A 5,534-nucleotide genomic window follows, 5' to 3' on the forward strand; every position below is an offset into this window, starting at 1 on the left:
CATTTTTTCGTCTATGTTGACCCTTCTACAAAAGCCTCAAATGTGTATTTTGTTAATAGGTATGATGGTTTGAATGAGAATGCCTCCTGCAGGTTCATATATTTGAATTCTTTGTCCCTAGTTGGTAGACCTGCTTTGGGAAGGATTAGGCTTTGTTGAAGATGTTTCACTGGATGGGGACTTTGAGGTTTCACAAGTTTTCCTTAAGCCTAATCTACCCCTGACATTCTCAGTCTCTCTCTCTCTCTCTCTCTTCCTCCTCCTCCTCTTCTTCTTCTTCCTTCTTCCTCTCTCTCTCTCTCTCTCTCTCTCTCTCTCTCTCTCTCTCTCTCTCTCCTGTTTGTTGATCAGATATAAGCTCTCAACTATTTTTCTCACAATATGTCTGCTTGCCTTCCATGCTCCTGGCCATAATTGGTAATGAACTCATACCTGAAACTGTAGCAAAGTGCTTTTTAAAATAAGTTTCCTTGGTCACAGTATTTGTCATGGCAATAGAAAAGAGAAAAGTAGCTAAGACAGTGAGAACTACTATTTGCCTATTTAAACTTAAAATGCATTCATTTTTAACTTAGAATTTCATGATGTTAAATTTCTAATATTATTTTTGTTGTATTGATTTTTATATTTATTGAATTTTGGGACATACAGTCTCTATTTTTTGCATGATTTTATTGTTATTAAAATTAGCAAGACTTTTTTTGTAACAACTTCAACTTTATTAAATATGCAGGCCTGTCACCACTGCCAGTTGTCTCCTTCAATGTCATCCTTGTAATCTCAGCTCCTTCCTAGGGCTACTAAGCTGTCCCTCTTTCCTTCTGGGTAGAACAGAGCTGCTCCCCAAGCCAGCCATGGGTAGAGGCACATCTAAAACTGGAGAGTAGAGTCCTCTGCCAAAGATTTGCACTGAAATAAGACCTGGCAAAGGTTATTCAAGATGGGTTACAGTGAGGCCACCCTCATCCAAGACTGCAGTGAACTAAGCTGCTCTGCCTGGGGCCTCGGTAGTCAAGCAGGCAATGTGGTTTGGGATTTAGTGTGAGTGGGACATGTCCTCCCCAAACTTCTTCTGGTGGGCAGCGTTCTTCACATCTTGGAGATCCTGGTGGTGGACATAAGCCTGACAAAGATAACACCAGGTAGACAGGTCAATACAGCTGAGGACCAATGATTGTTCAGAGGCTTCATGGTGGCAGACCAAATGGGCATTGACATAGCGACTGCAGTACACCTGATAGCAAGTCAGACACACCCAGTTCTCCTGGCATGTTCCACATGTCTTACAAGGTTGGGACACATTTAGGCCTGCTGCAGGAATGGGGCATACTGCCATCAAATGGGGACACCAGGGTAGTGGGGTCACAGCATAAACTATTTCCTGGGCATTAAAGTCCCCAAATGCTTGTGTCAGCATCAAGCTGTTCATGTCCTGACCTCCAGCTGCTTCTCCTAGGAGGCCCTTGGACTCATAGGCCTCCTGAGCCTCACTGCTTAGCTCCAAAGTTCTGAGAAACACAAACTCCAGGGACTGCGGGGCGGGGCTGTGGCTCCCTGCAGAGGTGAAACTTCCCTGCTTGACTTACTTGCATATGAGGCTGGAGGAGTTGGTGCAGTTCTTCCCACAACCTCCTGTGAGGTGGTTTGCTTAGCTAAGTCCTCTGTAGCAGCTGCTGACGCCCACTGGTCAGTGGTGGCTCCTTCCACAGTCTCCTTTGAGGTGGCTAGGTTCAGTGTAGTTTCCTTAGCAGCTTGTTCTGAGGACTGGCCCTGAGCAAGCACTGCCATGGCCATCTCTGATTTAACTTGGCCTAGAGTAGACTCTTTCGCAGGTAATGTGGTTGTGATCTTCTGCATGCTTAATTTGGGAACCTTTCCTTTTGGTGTGGTCATTTCCTTAGTTACCACAGGACTGGCAGTTGGGGGCAGCTTCTTGATGACATGCCTAGAACTAGAGCATTCTTCCTTGTCTTCCATCTTCATCAACTGTAAACTGCGCCAGTATTTGCGATGGACTTGGATGGCCTCACTAATTGAAGCCAGGGCTCCTGGCTGTGGAGGTCGCAGCGAAGTAAGCTGGGATGGTGGGTCTCCAAGGAGGGAATGGGTGCAGGCAGCCACAGATTCCGAGATGGATGCCAAGTTGTATCCGCCCTCTAGAATAAGAATAACATGGCCACCGCAAGGCCCATCAGCAGGTGGGTAAGGTGGGCATAACCCTCAGGCGTCACTTGGCAGCCCCCCAGTGGGTCCCCTTTTGCAGCATCAAAGCCAGCTGAAATGAGCACTAGTTCTGGGTTAAACTCATAGGCGATGGGAAGTACCAGACAATGCCACAAAGCCGGGTAATCAGCATTACCCATGCGGAGCCCATTTCAGGGCACATTGACAGTGAAGCCTGTACCTGCAGCCCGGCCTACTTGGCTACTGGCACCTTCATCCCCCATGGGTAAGAAAGTGCCATGGTCATACCGGTGCAGGGACATGTATAATGCATTGGGGTCATCCTCAAATATGTGCTGAGTTCCATTAACATGATGAACGTCCCAATCCACGATCAGGATCCGAAGGGCACGTCCAGCAATGCCCCTGGGCATGGAGAGTAGCCACAGCTACGGAATTGAAAAAGCAGAAACCACAAGCAGCTTCTGGCTCTGCATGGTGTCCTGGAGGGCACACTATTGCCATTTAAAACCTCTCCCGAAAGCATAGCTTCCACCAGGCAGCAGGCAGTGCCTGTGGCCAGCTGTGCGCAGGCAAAGGTGCTGGGGCAGATGTAAATGGAGTCAAAGTTGGCACCTTCACTGTGCAGATCCCTGGTTTTCATCTTTTCTGTGGCCCGGAGATGCTCCACATACTCAGCACTGTGGCACGTAAGGAGCTCAGCATCTGTGGCAGGCCGGGAAGGTAGGATGAGACAGCATGCTGCAAGACCCACCTCCTCCAGGTGAAACATGATGTGTAAGATGCGCTGATGATTGTCCCATAGGTTGCAGTGAGTCATCATCCTTTCATCATAGACCAGCCCAGTGCGGTTCTGGAGCAGTGGCCATGGATCCGTTGGCAGAGCAGCAGCCTCCCAGCGGCGTTCCTCCTCTTCCTCTTCTAGCATGTCTCCTTCCACTTCATTTTCCTCTTGGGGCTCAACTGATTTCTCAAGGACCTCCCAGAAGGGTTTAAGGGCTTCTAGAGTGCAGGAGATGGAAGTCTGGGCGCTTGCACAAGGTGCAACAGGGGACTTCAACATGGGGCAAGGGTCTCCAAGAAGGGTGTGGAGTGAAGCACTGACCTCCTTAGCCAGTGCATGGAGGTTATAACCACCCTCTAAAGACAGAATCAAGTTGCCTCCTGCCAAACCCATGAGCAAATGGGTTAGGTGTGCAAATCCTGATGGAGTGGCAGACATCTCTCCCTTGGGGGCTCCATGGAGGGCATCAAATCCAGCGGCCACCAGGACCAGTTGAGGCTGGAACTCAAAGGCAACTGGCAGGAGGATATGCAGGAAAGCAGCAATGTAGTCAACATCACGCATCCCCACCTGGTCCAAGGTACATCCTTGTCCTTGGCCAAAACCTGTAGTGGACCAGATAGAAGCCTTAAGATGGGGCCAGAACCGACCATGCTCGTAGTGGTGGATGGAGAAATAGAGGACACTGGGGTCCTGGTCAAAGGTGAACTGTGTTCCTTGACCATGGTGCACACCCCAGTCCACGATGAGAATCCTCTGAATTCGATGCTTCTTTTGCAGATAGTGGGCAGCCACAGCCAGATGGTTGAACATGCAATACCCATCCATAAGACTGCACTGAGCATGGTGTCCAGGAGGCCTGATAACGGCCATGCCATTCCGAATCTCAGCCCCCATGACTGCATCTACCAGCCTGAGGACAGAGCCTGTAGCCAGGCAGGTACATGAATATACGTTCGGATGCAGATAAACTGAATCATAGGTGCCTGTTAATACTCGAAGTTCTCCTTCATTCATGTATTGGGTTGTCTCCATCAGATCAATGCATTCCAGGCTGTGAACCAACATCAGCTCCTCCTTTTCAGCAAACCGGGCCTGAAAGGTCACACAGCGGCCCAGGAGGCCCTCCAGGATCAGCTGCTCTTTGATGGCATGGAGCCACTCAGGGTTTTCAGGGAAGCTGTCATCCCAAAGGCAGTGGAAGTCATTTAGCTGCTCATCAAACACCAATCCAGTACCAACTGGTACTCGTGTCTCAGGGTTCAGATCCAGCCCTCGAAGCCCCATGATTAGGTCTTCTTCAGCTGGTTGGCTGAGCTTCTTCATTTTGCCTTTCTTCTTTACCTATGCTAGATTGGGGCTGGAGTCGGGTACAGCACCCAAGGTGGCGCTGGAGTCCTGAAGAGGAGACTGGGGGTTGTGCTAGTCTTTTGCTGCCTGGTAGAAGAATCTTGGCCAGTGGGGGTCATGGCTGAAGAGCGTTGGGTCATGGAATGGCTTGTTTGACTGAAGGTCTCCATATCTGCTCCATCAGGTGCTAAAGGAAGTCTCTCTCAAGAGTTTTTTTTTTTAATTGCTGATTTTTATCTAGAATTTTCTTGTAGCTATACCTATTTTTTGCCTAATTTTAAAAGTGGTGATTCCATTTTGGTTTTATAATGCAAGGAAATATATGTAAGATAAAGATATTTGAGTACACATGGAGGGACCCATGGCTCCAGCTGCACATGTAGCACAGGATTTTCTTATCTGGCATCAATGGGAGGGGATCCCCTTGGTCCTGTGGAGGATCAATGATCCAGCATATGAGAATGCTAAGGCACTGAGGTGGGAGGGGGTAGGTCAGTGGGGAGCACACTCATAGAAGCAGGGGGGACATGGGAGGGGATAGAGGGCTTAACTGGGAAGCAGGATAACATTTGAAATGTAAATAAATAAGATAACCAATAAAACATGTTTTTAAAGTAGTGATTTCATTTTGGTTTTATAAGGAAAGGAAAGATATTTTAGATGAAGGTATTTGTTTGTGATTTCTATTAGGCATGGAATGTGGGGATTTAATTTTTTCCTTTAATCTTGATGGCAATTATTACTTAAACCCACTGCATCGAAGCGGAAGGAAATACAAAGAAGGCCAGATAGAAAAAAAAAAAAAAAAGAACCATCCTAGTAAGGTCAAATTTGAACTTGTAAGATTAATCACTCATTGTTATCAGCCAGACAACTCATCTGTCAACAGATGAATCATATTAACCCTTGTATACAGTATAATGCCCACACAGAGACAATCATAAACACAAACACATGCAAATTATTATTTTTCTTAGCTTAGTCAACAACATCAATTAACTTCAGATGACTTCTTAAAAGACATGCTAAGGATAAGTGTCCAATCAAAAACAAAACAAGTTGGATTAAAATTATCAGCAAGAGAGAAGAAAGTCTTCCTGTAATATCGGGATTCATTTCTTCATTAAATTCTTCAGGCTATAAGTCAGTCAAAACCTTTAAAGGATCATTTTGTAGTTTCTTTTTATTATCTTTAATCAAATAAAATTGTCAACAG

At 46.7% G+C, this 5,534-nt stretch overlaps 1 pseudogene; it reads right to left on the reverse strand.

The window, feature by feature from the left end:
• Positions 1-830: 830 nt before the first annotated feature.
• Positions 831-4,437, reverse strand: LOC117694578 (protein deacetylase HDAC6 pseudogene; annotated as a pseudogene).
• Positions 4,438-5,534: the final 1,097 nt, after the last annotated feature.

The sequence above is a fragment of the Arvicanthis niloticus genome, chromosome X (genome assembly GCF_011762505.2).
Source record: "Arvicanthis niloticus isolate mArvNil1 chromosome X, mArvNil1.pat.X, whole genome shotgun sequence".
In the NCBI taxonomy this organism is placed as follows: domain Eukaryota; kingdom Metazoa; phylum Chordata; class Mammalia; order Rodentia; family Muridae; genus Arvicanthis; species Arvicanthis niloticus.